At 41.3% G+C, this 22,604-nt stretch overlaps 1 long non-coding RNA gene across 1 annotated transcript; it reads left to right on the top strand.

Annotated features, from left to right (window-relative positions):
* Nucleotides 1-861: 861 nt before the first annotated feature.
* LOC138356155 (uncharacterized) lies at nt 862-1,442 on the top strand. Its single transcript, XR_011224223.1, has 3 exons — nt 862-937; nt 1,049-1,185; nt 1,294-1,442. It is a non-coding gene; the product is annotated as an uncharacterized lncRNA (long non-coding RNA).
* The last annotated feature ends 21,162 nt before the right edge of the window (nt 1,443-22,604 follow it).

The following is a 22,604-nucleotide window of genomic DNA, read 5'->3' on the forward strand; positions in this document are numbered from 1 at the left end:
TCTTTTAATAAGGGAAGATCAATATTCGCCTTTGACTTAACCACCATTCAAACAAAAGATTCCCTCCCTGTGGAGAAATCTGGCAACTTGCGTATGGAGCTTGAATTTGGTGGGGGTGTTACATATAACAGGCTGGTTTTACTGTTTGGGGAAACGACCGGGGTACTATCCATCGATGGGCAGAGAACTGTTCTGTGTGACGTGCGAGCGTAAAAAAACATAATGAATTGTTATGATATAAATATTAATTTAAAAAATAATCTAGGGGATCGAACACTCTACCTAGGTTGTTATAATGCTGATGAGATAGAACATTTAAATATATCTTCAAGAAAACCTATTGTTTTCATAACTAATATTTTACCTTCAAATAGCAGAATCACTATGGGACATTGGGTAGGAATTTATGTTGATAAAGTTAATCATCGGATGTTTTTTTTTGATAGTTATGCAATATCGCCAGTTACTTACGGACGTCATTTTCAAGGATTTATTAAAACTAACAAAATAAGAAAGGTGTTTGGAATGCGCTACAGACTCCAGAGTGATTTTACTCTCGCCTGTGGACTGTATTGCGTCATGTTCGTTCATAGGGTGAGCCACCTGGGGTTGCCTTCAACAGTACACTACTTACATAATGTATTTTCAAGCATTACTTTAAAATTAAATGATAAACGAGCCCTTGCTTATGCAAGACGATATTTTCCTATGAAACATCATTGTGTTAGGACATTTTGTAGAGGTATAGGGGTTGGTTCTTATAGGTGGTGTAGAGAATATTTTTGTTAGCTAGGCATCCTACCTAACAAGGGGTGTAGCCTCCTATAAAAACCCCTCTCCCCCACCCACCCCCTCAGAAGACTGTCTTCCTCCTACGAAATGGGAGGTGTCTCTCAAAAAACACCTGCGGGGAAGATTGAAGTCCTTGAAGGACCTGGTTAGTATTACCCTATCTTTCTGCTAATAGATTTATTTTATGTTTTATTTCCCTCAATAAAAAAAAAAAAGTTTGTATATCCTCTATTTCACCTCTTATGTTTTTCTCCAGTGCAGTTCTTGGGACCCGTCCACATTTGTAGAGTAGTAATTCTACGTGGGGGGTCTGCCCCAAACAAGATGCTGTTACGTAGTCTAATTGACGACGCCTGCTGTAGAGGACACAAGGCCGCTCCTGCAGGGGGAGAGGTATGTACTAGTTGTTCTTAGAGAAAAATATAATATTTTTCTAATAAAATATATAATTATATAAAAAACCTTTAATCACTATAAATTATTTCCCCCATCTCTTTCCAGAACACTTCCGATGAGAGAGAGGAGGAAACTCAGCCAAAAGGTGTCCACCCAACTCACCCCACCCCCCCAAGAGAGGGGGGGGATGGGGCTCAAGACCTTCCCCCACTCTTCACTGATGAGGAATCGTCACAATTCTACTCAGACGAGGATGGGGGTGTGGGATAGGGATGGGAGGGGTAGAGCTGTAGTAAGAGAAATATGGCAAGAGCACTCTGTAAACTACAATTATTAACTAACATAATTACTTATACATTTTGTAGTTTTTACCTAATAAAGCATTTAATAAATTATTTGATGTTTTTTTTTTAACCTTTGGGGGAGGGGGAGGATTTATAATTTAATACTCCTTAAATACTCCCATATAAGGGAGGGGCCATTCAGACTTGTTCGAATATATATATATCCTTAATTAGTCCTATATATTTATAATGAGTGTAGTGTTTAAACGGAGATGACACAGTGTAAGTGACATGTGGTGGGGGCACACCGTAGACTACAATTTGAGGTGGGTCTATCTGTCACCCCGCTTCTGATTCCTTTTGTCCGATAAGTGGGCCTATCTGGCTCCCCGCCTCTGATTCCATTGTATGATAAGTACCCCCCATTGTTTGTTAAGTGCGCCTATCTGGCTCAGAATATACTACTAATACTCTCTTAATATTTTATTGAATTAATCTAGATCCATAGGACACTGATTCTTGGATTATATTTTCTTCTTAATTTATTTATTTTTCCTCTTTTTGTGTATAAAAAGTGGTGGTCCTTCGAAGCTATCGTTGTATTCAGTTAACATGATTATTATTAATATTTAGAGCTAGGCTTTTCCCACACCTAGTTGTACTCACCTAGTTGTGATTGCGGGGATTAAGCTTTCGCTATTTGGCCCTGCCTCTCAACCGTCAATCTATTAGTGTATAGATTCCTGAGCTTTTCGACCTCTATCATATTTACATATGAAACTGTGTATGGAGTCTGCCTCCTCCACATCACTTCCTAGTGCATTCAATTTGTCTACTACTCTGACACTGAACAAATTCTTTCTAACGTCTCTAAGGCTCATTTGGACACTCAGTTTCCTCCTGTGTCCCCTAGTGCGTGTGCCCATTTTGTTAAATAGCCTGTCTTTATCTATCCTATCAATTCTCATGTGAATCTTGTATGTGGTGATCATCCCCCCCCAACTCTTCTGTCTCCCAGTGACATGAGGTTTAATTCCCGTTGTCTCTCCTCGCAGCTCATACCCCTCAGTTCCTCGATTAGTCCTTGTATTACTATTGTACTTTTCTTGTGTAGTTCCTTGTCATCATCCGTCTTATCACTCTGCTACATTGTCTCATGATTAATTATGACCCCTGCTTTCTCTTCCCTGTTTCTAATTGCCATATTGTTCCCTTTAGTTTCCCATATTTGAGAGATGCTTGGTAATTTTTCCAATTGTTCCTCGAGCTGTTGCAGTCTCGCCTCGCCATCCCTCCCCAGCTTGCTCGCTACCCCAGTGGTTAATCCTTCCTCTGCTCCGTTGGCTGGGCTCATTTCTCCCCCAACCCCTACTATGGCTGATTCTAAGTAAGTTATCCTTATATCCTTTATTTAAACTGCTGTCCCCACTCTTATTCCCTCTTCCTAATTTCCCCTTTTTAATATCCCTCTATCCACTGCTTATGTTTGGTCATCGCACATTCCCATTTTGTGTCCAAGTACTTTTTCTGTTACAAGATAATCTCCTCGCTGCAAAGTGTATCCGTCTCTTCACATTTCGACATAGCTATCTCTACAATCATATCTACACCTCCCATTGTGAGTTCCTCCATGCTGCGCCTTGATCTATTTCCCCTTCCTGTCAGTCATTGCAAAGTACTACCGTAAGAATAATGCGTGCCAATTACTTTTTTCCTCCTGCTAGTTCAGTAGAAGAGTAATTCCCGGTTCCTCAGTCTTGCGAATCCCATTTTTTTTATTCACATATCACCAATGTTGTCAGTTCAATTTTCATTTTTTTAATCACTAGATACCTTTACTATTTAAAGTATCCCTACGCCTCACAGTCTCAGAGCACGTCTGACCCGGTCGGCGATCAGCGCAGAAATGTGTGTGCGCGTGGATAGTGTGTGTGTGGATGTGCTGTTGTTTGTGTCTACTCACCTAGTTGTACTCGCCTAGTTGTGCTTGCGGGGGTTGAGCTCTGGCTCTTTAGTTCTGCCTCTCAACTATCAATCAAATGATGTACAGGTTCCTGAGTCTTGTGGGCTCTATCATATCAACACCTCAAACTGGGTATGATACCTGGTTGATACCTGGTTGATGGGGTTCTGGGAGTTCTTCTACTCCCCAAGCCCGGCCCGAGGCCAGGCTTGACTTGTGAGAGTTTGGTCCACCAGGCTGTTGCTTGGAGCGGCCCGCAGGCCCACATACCCTCCACAGCCCGGTTGGTCCGGCACTCCTTGGAGGAATAAATCTAGTTTCCTCTTGAAAATGTCCACGATTGTTCCGGCAATATTTCTTATGCTTGCTGGGAGGACGTTGAACAACCGCGGACCTCTGATGTTTATACAGTGTTCTCTGATTGTGCCTATGGCACCTCTGCTCTTCACTGGTTCTATTCTACATTTTCTTCCATATCGTTTACTCCAGTACGTTGTTATTTTACTATTATTTACAATTATTTACTATTTTTACTCTGACACTAAAAAAAAATTTAATGTGTCTATGGCTCATTTGGACACTCAATTTCCACCCGTGTATACTCACCTAATTGTGCTTGCGGGGGTTGAGCATTGGCTCTTTGGTCTCGCCTCTCAACTGTCAATCAACTGGTGTACAGATTCCTGAGCCTACTGGGCTCTATCATATCTACATTTGAAACTGTGTATGGAGTCAGCCTCCACCACATCACATCCTAGTGCATTCCATTTATTAACTACTCTGACACTGAAAAAATTCTTTCTAACGTCTCTGTGGCTCATCTGGGTACTAAGTTTCCACCTGTGTCCCCTTGTTCGTGTCCCACCCGTGCTGAAGAGTTTGTCTTTGTCCACCCTGTCAATTCCCCTGAGAATTTTGTAGGTGGTTATCATGTCTCCCCTTACTCTTCTGTTTTCCAGGGATGTGAGATTCAGCTCCTTTAGCCTTTCCTCGTAGCTCAATCCTCTCAGTTCCGGGACGAGCCTGGTGGCATACCGCTGAATCTTCTCTAACTTTGTCTTGTGTTTAACTAGGTATGGACTCCAGGCTGGAGCTGCATACTCCAGGATTGGAGTATGCAATCCCCTAGTGCCTGTGCCCCTTGTGTTAATAGTCTGTCTTTATCTACCCTGTTAATTCCTTTGAGAATCTTGTATGTGGTGATCATGTTCCCTCTAACCCTTCTGTCTTCCAGCAACGTAAGGTTTCATTCCCGTAGTCTCTTCTCGTAGCTCATGGACTACAGACTCCATGTTAGAACTGCATATCCAGGAACCAATCTAGGATTGGTCTGCCATATGTGGTATATAAAGATTTGAATCAGTCGTAACTCAAGTTTCTAAAGGCCATTCTTATGTTGCCAACCTGGCATATGCCGCTGATGTTATCCTCTTGATATGAGCTTCAGGGAACAGGTCTAGCATTATATCAACCCCCCTAGGTAATTCTCTCTCTCTCATTCTTGAAGAATTTCATCTCCCAAATTATACCTTGTATCTGGCCTCCTGCTCCCTACACCTATCTTCATTACGTTACATTTGCTTGGGTTAAACTCTAACAACCATTTGTTCGACAATTCCTGCAGCGTGTCCAAGTCTTCTTGAAGCCTCAAGCTGTCTTCCTCTTTCTTAATCCTTCTCATAATTTTGGCATCGTCAGCAAACATTGAGAGGAATAAGTTTATACCCCTATGGAAGATCATTTACGTATATCAGAAACAGGATCGGTCCCAGTACAGAGCCCTGTGGGACTCCACTGGTGACTCCACACCTATCTGAGGTCTCACCCTTCACTGTAACTATCTGCTTCCTATTTCTTAGGCATTCTCTCTTATCCACTGGAGTACCCTACCAGTTACTCCTGCCTGTTACTTCAGCTTATGCACCTGCCTCTTATGAGGTATTGTGCCAAAGGATTTCCAAACAGATTTACCGTCCCTGAACCTATGCCAGTGGTTTGTCACGAAGTCCCTTCTTTCCAGATGTGTTACTAGGTTTTTCTCACGATCTTCTCCATCACCTTGCGTGGTATACAAGTCAAGGACACTGGCCTGTAGTTTAGTGCCTCTTGTCTGTCACCCTTTTTGTATATTCGGACTACATTGGCCGTCATCCATATTTCTGGTAGGTCTCCCATCTGCAGTAACCTACTATACACTATGGTGAGTGGCAAGCACGAGTGGAGAGAGTATGTGTGTGTGTGAGAAGGTGTGTTGAATGTTTGTGTGTGTGAGAGTGTGTTTATTGTTTGTGTTTGCATGTGAGGGTGTGTTGATTGTTTGTGTGTGTGGGTTTGTGTGTGCTAACATATTTGTTCCTGCAATATCGAGCTCTAGTTCATAGTTCCGCTTTTCGTGCCTCCAGATCTCTAATGCAATGACTCCTGACATATTCACCTATCATACCTGTCTTTAAAGTTGTGAATTGAGTTTGCCTTTACAATCTCGTCCTTTAGGTCTGCTACAATTTACTCACTATCCTTTCGATAAAAGAAAAATTAAAGCATTTCCGTGACATTTCCGAGACTCAAGCTTCCATCCGTGCTCACTTGTTCCATTGTTAACATTTACTCTTTTCCCCCTTATCAATCCCACTAGGTATTTTAATCGTCTGTGTCATGTTCTGCTTTTCTCTCCTTGTTTCTAGTATCGTCAGGTTTAGTTTCTTCAGTCTCTCTTCAGGCCTCATCCCTCGCAACTCTGGGACGAGTTTCATTGCGAGCTTATGCATCATTTTGAGCGTCCTTATGTTTTTCTTATGAAGCCTCCACGATAGGCAGGCCTACTCTAATACTGGACTCACGTGGGCAGTATATAGTGATCTCAAACCCTCCTAATTCAAGTTTCAGAAGGATGTTTTGACTTTTGATAGTATACAGTATGAAGATGAGCTTAATCCATTTACATGAGCCTCTAGAGTTGTTTGGTGTTATGTTCACTTCCAGGTCTTTTTTCCAGTCATTATAAGGAAGTAGTTTCCCCATCATTGTGTATTAGTCTTTCTGTTCCTTGGCTCCTGATCCCATTTCCCCTCACCTTGCACTTGCTGGTCTTGAACTCAAACAGTCATTTCTAGGGTCAGACCTGCAGCTTGCTTAAGTCATCTTGAAGAATCTTACAATCCTTATTTGTGTTAACCCTTCTCATTAGTTTTACATCGTCTGCAAATATCAACATATGTTGATGTTGCAGACCATGCAGTCAGCTCCTGCAGTCAAGCCTTTTGCATAAATGAGGAATAGTATGGGTTCCAGCTACTATCCTTGAGGCACTCTGCATGTTACTGCCCACCAGTCGGACTCGTCACTCCTCACTGTCACTCTCTATTTCCTGTCTGTTAGGTAATTCCTTACCCATGTTAGTGCGTTTCCATTTGCTCTGCCTGTCTGTCGAGTTTGTATATTAACCTCCTATGTGGTACTGGCTCGAGGGTTTTTTGCCAGTCTTGAAATGTGCAATCTGCCCAGTCTTCTCTCTCTCTCTCTTGCATTATTTTCTTTACGTTATCAAAAAATCCATTAGGAGGTTCGTCAGGCATGATTTACCTTCTCTAAAGTCGTGCTGATGTTTGCTTATAAAGCAAATTCTTTCTAGGTTTGCAACTAGTTTTGACCTTATAATTCTTTCAAGCACTTTGCAACAGATGCGTTTGAGTGACACTGGTCTATAGTTAAGTGCCACTTCTCTATCTCCTTTCTTGTAGAGTGGCACCACATTTGCCTTCCTCCAGCATCAAGGCAATTTCCCCTTTGTAAATAACTTATTAAAGATTAGTGCTAGAGGTATGCTGAGGGCCTATGCTGCTTCTTTTAACATCCATGGTATTAATTTATCTGGCCAAATACATACAATAACACCTAATGATGCTGGTTGTATCTTTACTTCCTTCGGTGTTTCCTCAATATTTAATAATCTCTTGTCAGAGGCTACCTTCTCATCTAGCTCTGGGAGCTTTTCAGGCTCATTAGTGAACTCATTAGAAGCTGGCATTGAGCACCTCGCAAATTTCTTTATCATTTACTGTATACTCGCCTCCCGTTTGTTGTAACCTGGTCACTTCGTCATTCACAAACATTTTCCTTCTTAGAGGGAGTTTCGGTTGTTTCTTGGCTTTGAAAGCAACTTCATTCTTATTGTTTCTTTCTGCCAATCTTCTAATTTTACCTTATTCATTCCTGACCCTGTTGCATCTTTTCAGGATTTCCTGTGTCCATTGCTCTGTGTAATTCCACACCTCCCTGTTTTTCCTTCCCAGAACTGTTCATTGAACCACAGGATATTATATGCTCTCCAGACAAAATAAAAGACCAATTGAAACCTGAGTTTAACTTTATCCATCGTTTCCTGAACTGTCTTCCTTCTTAGTTCCTCCTCCCATTGGACACTTCTCAGGTACTCACTTAATTTCATGTAGTCCACTTTTTTATAGTCTATTCTCCGTTCCCTGACTCCTTGCCCTATGGGCATTGTTTTAAGTCCAGTTATATAATCAAATACCAGGACACAATGGTCACCTGCTCCTGCTGGTATTTCGTGCTCCAAGTTCTCGTTACCTTCCTCATTCATGATAAAGAACAGGGCCAGTAGGCTTCTTGCATCCCTAGGACATTATGAGACAAATTGCAAATTGATTTTGGCAGTAATTGTGCAGTGCCGTCCCCCCCCTCACCCCCCACCCCCGTCAACACCGAGGAACAAAAAATGCAAAAATTGTGTGACATGTTGGTTCCTGGGTATATGTTGTCATTGAGTCATGGTTTTGGGGGATTGAGTGACATTGCAGGAACGTTTGTTGCATGTTGCAATGTTTCTTGCAACATGTTGTTGAGTTCCATTGGTCTTTGGATGGGTGATGTTGGCGCAATTGAGCTCAAATGTTTAAAAAGTTAGTGTGGCTGAGAGAACCGTGACTCAATAGTTTAGGATGTGGTCACCATAGTCTGTTTTCTGTAATTCCCTTCAAAATACTAGGGATTACAATTTCGTCGAGGCCAATTCCGTGGCTGGATTCGAAATCCCAAGGGATTCTGAATTTGTCACGAGGATATCACGTGACTGGATGGGGATCATCTAGCTGTGGTTACCCCAGTTGTGCCTGGTATTACACCTATAACTAATGCATATATATGTAGAATGTACCTAACTTACGGGATGTGTGTTACTGTATAACAATACAGTAATACAGTATTACAGTTACTGTATACAATACAGTTACTACCTATAACAAGCAATCAATAGAGCAGTGTTTGTATTAGTTATTCAAATGTTAGAGCTGTAAAAAAAATTGTTAATGACTATGCAAAGCATCTGTGTTTTTATGCAATAAATTCACTATCAAAACTTCCTGCAAATGTAATCGAAATGAGCCACCCTAGTATACTTCCCAAAAATAAAAGAAGTCCCATACTTTATTCCCCAAGGATAATGAACCCACAATAAAATATATAATTTAAAATTAGCACAAGAATCGTCTTTATATTATGTGAGGGGGGGGGGGGTTGTGTAGTTCTAGAATTCAGATTTAATTTTTGCTGAAAATTTATTTGTTAAAATAGTTGGGTGTATGAGCCATCCATCAATCATTCAACAATATAATTTCTGCCATATTGAAATCGGCCCCAAAGCTAAAATATTTAAATTGTGAAAAAAAATTTGTTCGCTAGGATCTGGGCAATTGTCTGACAAATAGCATTGGCCTGTGTGGGGTAATGGTCTGTTTGTCGGAGAGAGCAAACTGCAATTAAAGGAGTTGGTATTTAAATGATGTAGATAAATATAATTTAATGATTTAATTTTTTCTTCATTTTTTTTTAATTTTCTTCAGTTCTTTTTAATTTTTCTTCTTCTAATTTTTTAAATGATTTTCTTCAATTCGAAAAGCAATGCAGTATTTTATAATTATAAGTGAAATATATAATAATTTTTGAGGCATAAATTATTTTTTTGTTGAAGAATATCACAAAACAATGTTAATCTTTGATTTAAATGTCAAAACATAACAGATATAGTAAACCATATAATATTAGTGTTTGTTCTTAACACTAAAATATTGTCGTGGTACAAAAGTTTGTTAATACATTGGAATATGTGTATATTCCTTCAATCTTCAATCTGAAACATAGTAAGGCATTTTCTATGTTACTGTGAAGGAGGCCCAATAAATTTATAAATACTTTGGTGACATGGCTTTAATATGCAATGTTCATTTTCTTCCAGCCTTTAAATGGAACTTCAAAAAATTGAATTTGAAGAAATAGTTAGGAATAGTTACCTTTGATTGTAATGGGTGTACAAATGTTAAGCAAAAAGAAGTGTCAGAATGCTGGGAGTCTGTGTCCATGGCGATATCGCTTCTCAGTGAATTATTACACCGCAGCAAAGCTAAGAGTCTGAGAACATTGAGGGAAAAATGACTTGAAAATGGCTATGCCAATGCAATGCATTCTTGAAGGACTTCATGCTTTTGTAATATTAGAACATAAGGATCTTATTATAATTTAACATGCATTGTTCATCTCTTCCCCACCTTTTGTAGTGAGAGGATTAATTCGTTAGATCCCTTGCCTCTTACTGATATAATCGGCGATGCTACGTATATTTCTGAGACTGTCTCCAATGCTTTTTTGCATCCTCATTCTCATTATTAATACCTTTAATAGTTGTGTACTGGATGAAGTTGTGAGCCCCGAGAGGGAACCGAAAATTGGTGAGCGAAGAAATAACCTAAGCTACTCTAACCTTTAGAGAAGTATTTCATTGCCTCAATTAACTTGAGCTTGAACTTGAATAAAAATTCAGTGGAAATTTGGGGCTGACATCAAAATCCACTCCAATCCTGCATTCGCTTAATCCCCCCATCTTCGAGGATGAAGTCTCGATCTCATAAAAAAATTATTTTCTATTTAATGAACACATCCACAAGGGACTTGATGAGGGTTAACTCATCATGTAGGTAGGGGCATAAGTAGGGTAAATTGAGACTACGACTGTGTGCAACACCTGGGCAGGTGATCCAATTAGGGCCATGCATAGGTGTTGCACACATCCGTAGTCTCAAGGGGTTCTGGGGGGACCTCGGGAATGCGCATGTTGTGTAGCACGTGGCATTTGTGGGTCGCGGAGGGTGGCTCAGCACTGGGTCGTTGTCTGGTGGAGGGTTTGTGAGTGGTTGTGGTAAAAGCGTAAGTATAGGAACAGGTGAGCATGAGTAGTAGTTGTAATATGAATGTGTGTATTAGTATGTAACACAGAGTTAAGCACGTGGAGATATATAGTTAAATAAAACTATGAAGAAAATAGAAGGATACGTTGAGTGCTGAGAGGGGGGCCCCTCCCATGGAGGGACGAGCCTAGCAGATCGAGTTTTTTAGGGAAATGGTTAGGCAAGGGCATGTGAAGCAGGATATGCGGGGAGGGGAGGGTGGTGTCAGCCTCCGATGTCTTCATCAGCGGGTGTAAGAACCACCATTAGTTTCATGTCAAACAGGACTGAGTGTTCACAGTAGGAGGTCTTGCCAGCAAGTGAGCTGAGAGGCAATGACCCATAATATTTTTACAAAGAAGGTCCCCTTCACCCCACCCTCCCCCTCCCCTAGCCTACAGCCTAGAGAGTAAGGAGTTGGCGCATAGCGACCACATGGCCACTGTTAAACCTCATAAGCATGAGGTACACCACCACCACATGGCAGTGCGGAGCGAGCGTTTGGGTGGGCTAGCCCCTTTTGTTCGGTGAGCTGTGACTGACTGACTAAGGTAGATGAGGTGTGAGCGAGGGAGTATAATTTTTTTGTAAACAAGGGGTGGGACTCTTCACTCCCCATCCATTACATCCTGCTCCTTCAGCCTTCACACAACTACCACATGGCTTACCGTATCACTCGTCTCATAACGGACGAGGGTAGACCGCATAGCACATAGATGGAGCGCGAGCAAGCATTCGGGCGGGTCACCTCTTTGATGTCTGTCGTATGACTGAGGTAAATAACCACAATACCTTCCACCATAGCCTCCTACTCGAGAGACAGGTGCGGCCGCTCCTGCATGCGCCCTTCTCCCTACACTTAGCACACTCTGTTCACTTGTCACCACACTGGTTTTGTCACATACATGCGTGTGTCTCTGTTTTCAAAACAAATAGTAGTTAAGGGTGGGAACCCATTTTTATATAAATTTTATTCTTTATTAAACACTAAGACATTTACAATGACAAAAAGAATAATAATAATATTTAAAAGTGTGCAAACATCGTTCTTTCCCCAAATAACTTTTAAGAGTAACGAGCCTCGTCGTATACCAGTCTTCAATTTTCTTATAACAAATCAAATCAATGCTAGTGTATGTTTTCACCTCGTAACGTAACGGAACCAACATGTAAACAGCGTTCCGCAACCTCGAAGGGTACCGCGACCCTCCGCGACCCACAAACACCCCGCGCGACAACGCATGCGCGCCCCCGGGGTCCCCCAAAGAACCCCCCGGGTCTACGGACATGGGCAACACCTATGCAGGGCACTAAATGGATCACTTGCACAGGTGTTGTGCACGGTTGAAGTCTAAATTTACCCTACTGGCATTGAGGTAGAACATCTGGTTGACAGGACCCAAGTGCATAGGATGGCTGTGTGAAACCCTGGTTAAGCTTCGGAGAAGCTTCAGGATCCTCGTGAGGGTAGTAGCACTCCAGGTTGCAATTCTTTTGACCATGTCGTGGTACTGTTTACTAAGGCGCATCTGGGAACATCCCATGCATAGGTTTGAACCCTCATCAAGGCCCTTGTGGATTTTTTCATTTGATATATAACATTATTGTGATTTTTGTGTGTATTTTTATTTAAAATAATAATTAAAATATAAAGAGATTTATTTTGTCATTATATTCATTATGTAAAGCACGTCTAATATAATGAAGAATAATCATATATTTTTAATGGTTTATAGTAAATAATATATATAAATACTTTAGTGCATTTAATGAAAAATATGTTTTTAATGAAACACTCAGGTGGCTGTCATAATAAAAGTACTACAAATCTCTTTTAATACAGTTACAGCCACCATTTCTGTGCTAGATAAGTCCTCTACGGGCTCACCATAGCTCATGCAACTTGTAACTCCTTGTTCCAAGTACCTTCTTGAGAGGTTATCTTGAGATGATTTCGGGGCTTAGCGTCCCCGCGGCCCGGTCCTCGACCAGGCCTCCTTTTGGTTATACATCCCCAGGAAGCAGCTCGTAGCAGCTGTTTAACTCCCAGGTACCTATTTACTGCTAGGTATCAGGGGGCATCAGGGTGAAAGAAACATTTTGCCCATTTGTTTCCGCCTCCACCAGGGATCGAACCCGGAACCTCAGGACTACGAATCCGAAGCGCTGTCCACTCAGCTGTCAGGCGCCCTGGGGGGCGCCTGAATCTAAAACAACAACATTTTGTAATAATATAGACAAGGTGTCATTAGCCACAATACATGTTATTCTATAAAACCTGTATACATTCCAGTTAAGAGATTTATGCTCAAATAAAAATTTTGAGTATTACTCAGAGATTTCTTTCTCTCCTATCCCATCCCTAATTTCTGTCTCCACCTTTTCTTGTCTCTTTCTGTACCCCCCTCATTTACACTGCACTGCAGAGTCACCATCATGCAGGACTGCGTTCAATTCCCGACGTTCAAGTTGTTGGACATAGTAAATTTATCCCTCACATCTCCCTCCCTATATTTCTGTAATATCGTATCTTGCTAGAGCTCTTTTAATTTTTTTCTGATGATAAGCGGGTAGTCTTTAAACTAATCTAAACAAAAACTGCATAGTCTGCATAATAATATTTTTTTTACCACCTCTCTTCTTCTTTGAGCAAGTTCATTCATGCACTTTCAAACTATTGACGGAAGTGTGCATAACTGATTCATGTATTTTTACCCCATCAAATCAACAGGGGTTTTTAAAACATGTATTTCTTTGCCATGAAATAAGCGAGCACTCGCTGGCCAGGCCTTGGACTGAGAGGATGTGCGCGCCTCCTCTCCCTCTTTGGGTTAAGTCCCTCGTCCCCAACCTTGTGCTGTGATCGCCAGGGCGGTATCGTCATAATACTACTGTGCTGCTGAGTGTTCCAACATTGTTGCATAAGTCACTAGTATCAAAGGAACCCTAGAGTGAACTAGGGAGTGTCGCTTGAGGCTTGGAGGCAGGCTAGCCTGCCCCCTCCGCTCCCTTAGGGGCAGCCTACCAAACATTAGTTTGATGCATTGCTGGTGCTAATAACACAGCATCACCTGTACAGTGTGCCTGGGACTCACTCTAAGACTCTCTAGCAAGAACCACAGGGCATCTACAGCTTCAGGCAACAAACAGCAAGGCGAGTTGTGGGATCGTAATCTGACCCCCACGGACCTCTGACCCTTGCGGGCTGACCCAACGGTCCCCCCTATCCCTTCCCTGGCGGGAGGTTGACAGTCGCCAACACTACAATGATGCCAGCTTTGTACAGAGCAACTGTACATTCCTAGTTATAAGACTTATCTTCCCCACTTTCTCTTATTCTTCTCATTTCGCCATTTCAACAGGTCAAGTGGAACGGTCCAGTGGCCCATGCGGTTACCTGTAAAATCTGGGGGGGCACTTGATCTGGGCATCTGTTCACCCTTGTAGCAGGGTTAGGCTGTCTTAGGGGACATTCTGTCCACACATAGGAGTATAAGTCACTGAGGGCTAACCTCCGTGAGTCCCAACCAACCAAGAGGAATATCCAAGTGTTTATCCAAGTGGTCTGAGCACTCTCAGACCCACAGAGTGCTCTACCCCTCAGAACAGGTTTATGACTGTTGGCGCTGATGACTGGTAAGGTATGCTGCTTGCCCTGCCATTTGTCATGTTATTCATCATCACATGGTTATAAATGGTATTAACCAGGTATCGAACGATATTATTTCAAATTAATGTCGCCTAAAGAAGCAGTAATGGAGGAGGCAGCTGCCGGGCCATCAGGGCTCCCCCCCACCATGACCAGTGACACTGTCACCCCACCATCCAGTGATGGATTTATGACTGTGTTAAGTAAAAATCAGAGAAGGAAACAAAAGCTTGGTGAACAACAGGGTGGACGACGTCCGCTAGCACCAAAGACAGAGTACACGTGCCTGGCCTTCCCTAAAGGCACGAGTGTAGCTGACAAGATTGTTTGGAGCAGGGAACTGAGCAAGGCGTACGAACCTGGCTCTGTAGACCTCCTACATCCACATGTCAACTCCCCATATGTGTACGTTTCAAGACAGAATAAGCATGTTGTGGGTGCTCTTCAGCAAGGAACAAAAGGTGGTATAAAGTTCTCTCTTCAAGATAATCCATTGCGAAACAAGAAGATGGATGAATACCTGGTCTACAGATACCATCATGAGTATCCACTAGAGTGGGTCTATGAATTAGACGGGGTTCACAAAGCAAGAAGATTGACCAAAAATGGTAAACCCACCAATCAAATAGTCATAGTCTGGAAGAAGTCTGATCCGCCACCTAAAAAGTATTGGTTTGGTGGGGTGTATGCGCCCCCAGCACGTTCAGGGTGTGGGAGCCGAACCCTGTGGAGTGTTACGAGTGCTGTGGCAATGACCACATAGCTAAGCACTGCTGGTGCTCCACACCCAAGTGTGCTCTCTGTTCCGGTGATCACCCACTGAAGAACTGTCCGTATAAGAAGACCAGAGACCAAAGAAAACTGGAACAGGAGCTGTTCCATCCTGAGTTGCTCAGTGATCAAGAATTTGATGATGTCACCAGATGTTCCTGACGACACCAAACGCCAGGGTGGTGTGGCTCTTTACGTCGTAGAGTCACTTATTGACACATTGTGTAAGTGGGACGAGGACAACAATGGGACCATCAGTCCCAGGGAGGAACAACACCAAGACGATGGCTGCTGTTGACACAAGAACCATTAGGTTTCTCAGTTGAAACATTCGTAGCATCAACAAAAGACTGAATGATCTAATTTCACATGTTACCAGTAACAACATAGGTATAATTGCTATACAGGAGCCCTACACGTCCAACATGATAAACAAAACCCCACCAAAGATCAGAGGGAATGCATCCTATAATAACAGTAACGCCACAGGCCTATTAACATACATCAGAAGTGATTTACCGCACATTCTTGTGAGCACGTCACACAATGTACACACACAGTACCATCACTTTCATGTACAAACTACAGCAGGCCACTTCTCATTCCTCAACGTATATGCCAGAAGCCAGAAACTCAATGTAGCATTGTTCCCGGATCTAGACAATCATGGGACAATATACATGGGAGATTTTAATGCTAGACATATTACGCTGGGAGACAGTACTAACAACGATAATGGATGCAAATTTATAAAATATGTTTATGACAACAGATTAACCGTGTATACTATAGATACCCAAACTCATTTATTGGGAGGCAGACTTGATTATGGAATGGGTAGAAACCTTGTGCAAGATAGGATGGAATGTTCGTTGGTAAATCACTTGGTTAGTGATCACTATGCAGTTTCTGCTTCCTATGAGGTACAGTGTGATGTACCTAATAGACATCAGAGACGGATAATGAATATTCCATATGGCTTGCATGACCACTTTATTAATTGTATTTCAAAATGGTATCAAGATTACACAATAACGAATGTACAAGCCTTCTCCAGAGATCTCGTTGATACGATTACTACCTACTACGACACATGGGTGTGATGGGGAACAGGCCGTAAGCCTATCAGAAATGGGCAACACCTACCACCTCCCAAGTGGGTCCTTGACCCCGTATTTGTTAAAGAACATGAACGAGTAAAGCAATTTGGAGATACGTACATACGAACCAAAGCACAAGGTGACTTGCATGCATTACTAGTTGCAAATAGAGAGGTGACAGACATGAGCAACGTCATACGTAATAAACATTGGGAAGAGTTCCTACAAAGTATAAATGAGCAAACAACACTTGTTGAAGTTTGGGAAAATATACGAAAATTCTCTAGAAGCAGCCCAACCAAACCACTGCACCACAGCCAACTAGAACAAGCAAACATCCTCCTTGATCAATGGGCAATAACATCGAGCTACGACTCACTCCCAATTAACATACAGCACAAACATAATGACACACGCCCCAACAGACAACGAACCATCAATCTTGCCTGTACAGCTATCGACGTGTCGGACCTTAATGATGTAACTGAATGGGAATTAAATCATGCACTAAAGATGGGAAAATCAACTGCTCCTGGAGAGGACGGTATTACTTAGTCTACTGAGGTTAGTCTCACACGTACCAGGTAATCCACTATTAGTGTTGTACAGAATGAGTTTACGTGAAGGAGTATTACCTGATGCTTGGACAAAGAGTGTCATTGTTCCCATCCCCAAACCACACTCAGATAATTATAGACCCATATCTCTAACATCGTGTGTTTGCAAAGTGCTTGAACGTATTGTTCTTAACCGACTCCTGTATCGTATACAGGGGCACCTATCACCCCAACTGTTTGGATTTATGCCTGGGCTCAGTGCACAACACTGTTTTGCTGAGTACTTCGCACATATTGAAGCTACCCCTCAAACAGTCTTCATCGACCTAGCAGCAGCTTTTGATACAGCAGAGAAATCATACTGGAACAGCTTGCCGAGCTGGGAATACAAGGAAAATTACTGAAATGGATAAAGGGCTATTTGTCTAATCGAACAGCATATGTTTTGTTTAATGGTGTTAAAAGCACAGAGAGCAAACACTTTGAACTGGGAACTCCACAAGGAGGGGTCCTCAGTCCCTATTTGTTCAACGTTCTGATGCATAAACTTATTAAAGATCTTCCAACTAATAATGAAGACACTGTCATTTGTTACGCTGATGATGTATGTTTACAGGCTGCCACCGAGCCTAGAATGCAAGTTCTGCTCGACGCTTTTGCTACTAGAGCTGAGGAATGTGGCCTCCTTATCTCTGTACAGAAAACTCGTGCCCTCATTCCATGTGGTGTTCCACCACCCAATTATCATATAGATGGGTGAGCACTTGAGAACTGCGAGACTTACAGATACCTTGGTGTCCCCATTAACGACCCTGGGTACCTTTCTTCTCTCAAGAGGAGACTTTGGGAGAGATTAAAGCTCTTGCGGGTCCTTGTTGGTGTCAATCATGGACTTAACGTGAGACTTGCTAGAATGTTTTATGTATCATTTATACGCTCTGTGATTGACTACAATGCTCTACATCTCACACTGTATACTGACAAAGAGCTGAAATCTCTTGAAACCTTGCAAAATGAAGCTATGCGTCTCATCCTTGGGGCTCCAAAGTCCACGAGAATAGTTAATATGAGAGCAGAGTTAAAATTACCTACCATAAGTGAGAGAATTTTGCCTATTAGCACAGTTTTCGGCGTGAAGGCATTGAGTAGATTTAGACAACACATGAAGTTTCAAGCTAAACTTTCTAATATGCTGCACTCACCTGAGGTCTATAGAAGAAGAACGAAATCTGATTATGTATATTGGTTCTACAAGGTAGCCAACTCCATCAAAATATTAAATATGTACCCAACTCAACTAATGATTAATCAGCCAATTACTCCATGGGATATCTATCAGTTGATTTTGTAAATGCTCCCAAGAAAGATAGTGTGCACACTACATTATTAAAACAGTTAACACTGAAAAGCATGACTGAAAGTACTCAGAGTATGGGTAACGATGTTTATCAGTGCTATACCGACGGCTCTGTAGAAGAAGGTGGACGATGTACCGGATGTGCATGTAACATATTTGAACAATCTTCTCTCGTACATACAGCAATGAAGTGCGTCAATGACTGGGCAAGTACAACTCAAACCGAACTTGCAGGCATATACCTTGCCACTGAATTTTTAAAAGACAAAGGCAGTGGACTTATATAATGTGACTCGCAGAGTGCACTCCTGGCATTGAACGCACATAGTAGTGACACCCAGAAAATAGTCAGTGATATTCGAATGAATGTTGTAGCTGCTAAAGAAAACAGATTTGAGATTAAATTCCTATGGATACCATCATATGTTGGCATCTCAAGGCATGACACTGTTGATATGCTTGCAAAGACAGCCTGCAGAAAACCAGTGGTAGAAATTGATATGGGTGTTTCATTAGCAGTGACAAAGAGAATACTTAAACAAATATCTAATGAAAATCTCACAGACCTAACAAATTCACAAAGACCTGAAAGTTGTAGCATTAAATATTATGATAGATATCGTGAGGAGACATTCACATATGGGACTAATAGAACAAGAACCCGACAATGTGACGTTATAGTGGCCAGAATACGCCTGGGATATAGACGTATCTGGCAGCTTTCTCAAAACCCAAATGACGAGTACACAATGTGTCAACTTTGTGAAAGAGAAAACATGCACTCTCTTGAACATTATATTGTAGAATGTCCCATACTGACTGACTTTCGCCCTCCTGGGCTAAGGTATACTGAACTCTGTAATTACTATATGAGTACTGGAACACTTTATTATATATTTGACTTGTATCCAAGATTGACCATGTAATATATCAATTATACAATGTATATATATGATGTAACTATATAACCTAAGCTTATTTTTTCCCTTGAACAATATTTTTTGGCAATCCCAATGTGTTAATACATGTTTTTAAAACCCCATAATGAGTTGATGGGATAAAAATACATGCATCAGTCATGCGCACTTTTTTCAATTGTTTGAAAGTGCATGAATGAACTTGCTCAATGAAGAAGAGAGGTGGTAAAAAAAATATTATTATGCAGACTATGCAGTTTTTGTTTAGATTAGTTTAAAGACGATAAGACTACCCGCTTATCATCAGAAAAAAATTAAAAGAGCTCTAGCAAGATACGATTTAACAGAAGTATAAGGAGGAAGGAGATATGAAGGAGAAATTTACTATGCCCAACAGCTTGCACGTCGGGAACTGAACGCGGATCTGCATGATGGTCGCTTTGCAGTCCAGTGTAAATGAGAGGGGTACAGAAAGAGAAAGGAGAAGGGGGAGATAGAGAAATAAGGGATGGGATAATAGAAAAAGAAATCTGGGAAAATTAATAACTGTTTTTTACACCCCTAAAATTTGACTAATACAAATATCCTTTTACTGATTACTTGCTATAAGCAAGAACCTAATAGTAACACACATTCCATAAGTCAGGTACACCCTACATATTTATGCACTTGTTATAATAGGGGGGGATAAATAATTAGAAGGGATACAGAGAACATATACAGCATACATAGACACGATAAAGCACTTAAATTATTGGGATCGTCTCGAAGCTCTCCAAATGTACTCACTAGAAAGGAGACGAGAGAGATATCAAATAATATACACGTGGAAGAAGGTACTGGAAGGCCAGGTACCAAAACAACACAGTAAAATAACAACATACTGGAGTGAACGATATGGAAGAAGACACAGAATAGAACCAGTGTAGAGCAGGGGTGCCATAGGCACAGTCAGAGAGTACTGTATAAACATCAGAGGACCACGGTTGTTTAACATCTTCCCAGCGAGCAAAATAAATATTGCGAGAACAACCGTGGACTCATTCAAGAGAAAATTAGATCATTTTCTTCAAGTAGTGCCGGACCAACCGAGCTGTGGTGGATATGTGGGGCGTTGGGCCGCTCCAAGTAACAGTCTGGCGGTGCAAGCTCTCACAAGTCAAGCCTAGCCTTGGGCCGGGCATGAACTGGTTCTTTTGCTTCGAGAGTAGAAGAACCCCATCAAGCAGGTATACGTGTAATACCAGGAACAGCTGGGGTGAGCACAGCTAGATGATCCCCGTCCAGTCACGAGATACCCTCGTGACGAATGTAGAATCCCTTGAGACATCGAATCCAACCACAGTATTGGCCTCGACGAAATTGGAATCCCTAGAGCTTTGAAGAGAATTACAGAAGAAAAGACTATGGTGACCATACCCAAAACTATTGAGTTACGGTTCTTCCAACCACACTAACTTTTTCAGACTTTTAAGCTCTATCGCACCAATATGATCCATCTACAGACCAGTGGAACACAAGAACATGTTGCAAGGAACATGGCAACATGCAACAAACATTCCTGCAATGCCATACAATCCCAAAAACCACAATTCAATGACAACTTATATCCAGGAACCAACATGTCACATAATTCTTGCACGTTATGGCCCTCAGTGTTGACAGGGAGGGTGAGGTTGGCACTGCACAATCACTGCCAAAATCAATTTGCAATTTGTCTCATATTTGTGGGGGAAAACCTGACTCCAATAACTAATAATTAGATATATACTTCAATAGCTATGACAGACCACCACTTTTTGAGAAAAAGTGGAAAACAAAATAAAGCAATGAACAAACTGATCCCAAGAACTAGTGTCCTATGGATCTTAGTGAAACTGTATTTCTGATATAAATGGAGTCAAATTAACTTACACAAAATTGGGGGGTTACATGCTAAAAGATTAATACATCCCTAGCATTATTCTGGTGCTGGTTCTTCACCAGAGTAAATAAAATATGAAAGTAAATAAGATTGATTATATAACATTAATTGGAGGTAAATGCTCCTCAATATACTACTGAAATGTTGAACAGTGTCAGTAAATCAATGGGTTAGTATAATTGATCTCTTTTAGAAATTACTACTGTAATTACAGAGTTATTGCTACAGATAAAAGGGACAGCTTAGCGGTAAATCTAGTGAGGTGTAATCAGTTGCTACGCTCCACCGACGACGTGTTGCATAAGGTAAATTGTTGCACGGAACGGTGGGGAAGCCTAGCACCTCGGTTGACGTCGCCTTGGTACTGAAAGGCAATTACATTGTAGAAATCTTCTACATAATAAGTAACTACAAATAAATCCTAAATCATGAGGATAACTGTAGGAAATTTCAGCCAATATCTGTGCAATTTATATTCAAGCACTATAAATTTCTTCAAGAGAGAAATAATGCAAATAATCATCTATTTAGATTGTAAAATTACTCAAGACACGTACGGGATTTGTTTTTTTTGTTCTACGGCCTAACGACAACTACCCTAAATGTTAATTGTGGCCACATAATAACAAAAAGGTAAACCTAGCTGCCGAGCCGCGTGTCCGTTGATGTGGAGACTTGAGCAATTCTTCGTCCTCCAGCTGCTGCTTGAAAGGCGTTGACTTTGGAATTGCTCATATACTAGTCTGGGGCACAGCTACTGTGCCAGATAACGTGGCACCGCTCTACTGGTCGTTGGAGCGAAATAAATGGGATCAAAACGTCGCTCTGCTACACGCTGTCAATGGCGTCCGCGTCGTGCTCTCTCGTTCTCGTGCCTGGTGACGCTCTCCAGTCTTCCTCCTCTTCCTTATTGCGCATGCGCGGCTCTCGATAGACATCTCGAGCGTAAATGTATATGTATATATCGCAATTGACTAAGAAAGGAAGAGGTAGTGACGAGTATTAATATCACATTAAATTCTTCTGTGATAAAATAGAATTTCTCGTAACATAAATTGACTTATTAAAGTTGTGCAGCCAATCGAGAAAATTTAAAGTAAAATCATTTACATCAAAGTAATTTCCTCTAGAATGTTTGATATCAACTAAATAAGGGAGTTCCAGTAAGTAGTAGTATACTACGAAATTAAACTTATCAGTAAGTAACTATTTTTAGTAAAGGAAATGATGAACTGGACTCCTGTTATAAATCCAACTAAATGTGGAGAGAATTCATGTTACTGCCTGTCGTTCCTCACGTCGTCACTCTGACTAGGAAGAGTCTGGCAGTGAATAAATCATGATAATAATTAAATCTACGAGTTAGTAATTTTAGTAACTACTTTGGTTAATACAAAGGTTGTATAAAATACAAAGATGTATAAAACTGTTGGTTATTTCCCAACTTGCACTTCACTTCCTTTCACTTGTTTTCCCTTATGCATGAAGTATAATGAAGTTTGTTTCTACAATTTCCACAAATTTCACTCCCCACGTTTCTTCCCTACAATGGTGACTTCGAAAATCCCAATCAATCTCTTCATGAATTAGGTCCGCCATAACTAGAATTTTAGCACTCATTCTGTGTGCATGCTTTGTTCCCACCAAACATTTTCG

This window comes from Procambarus clarkii, chromosome 70, assembly GCF_040958095.1.
Source record: "Procambarus clarkii isolate CNS0578487 chromosome 70, FALCON_Pclarkii_2.0, whole genome shotgun sequence".
NCBI classification, from domain to species: domain Eukaryota; kingdom Metazoa; phylum Arthropoda; class Malacostraca; order Decapoda; family Cambaridae; genus Procambarus; species Procambarus clarkii.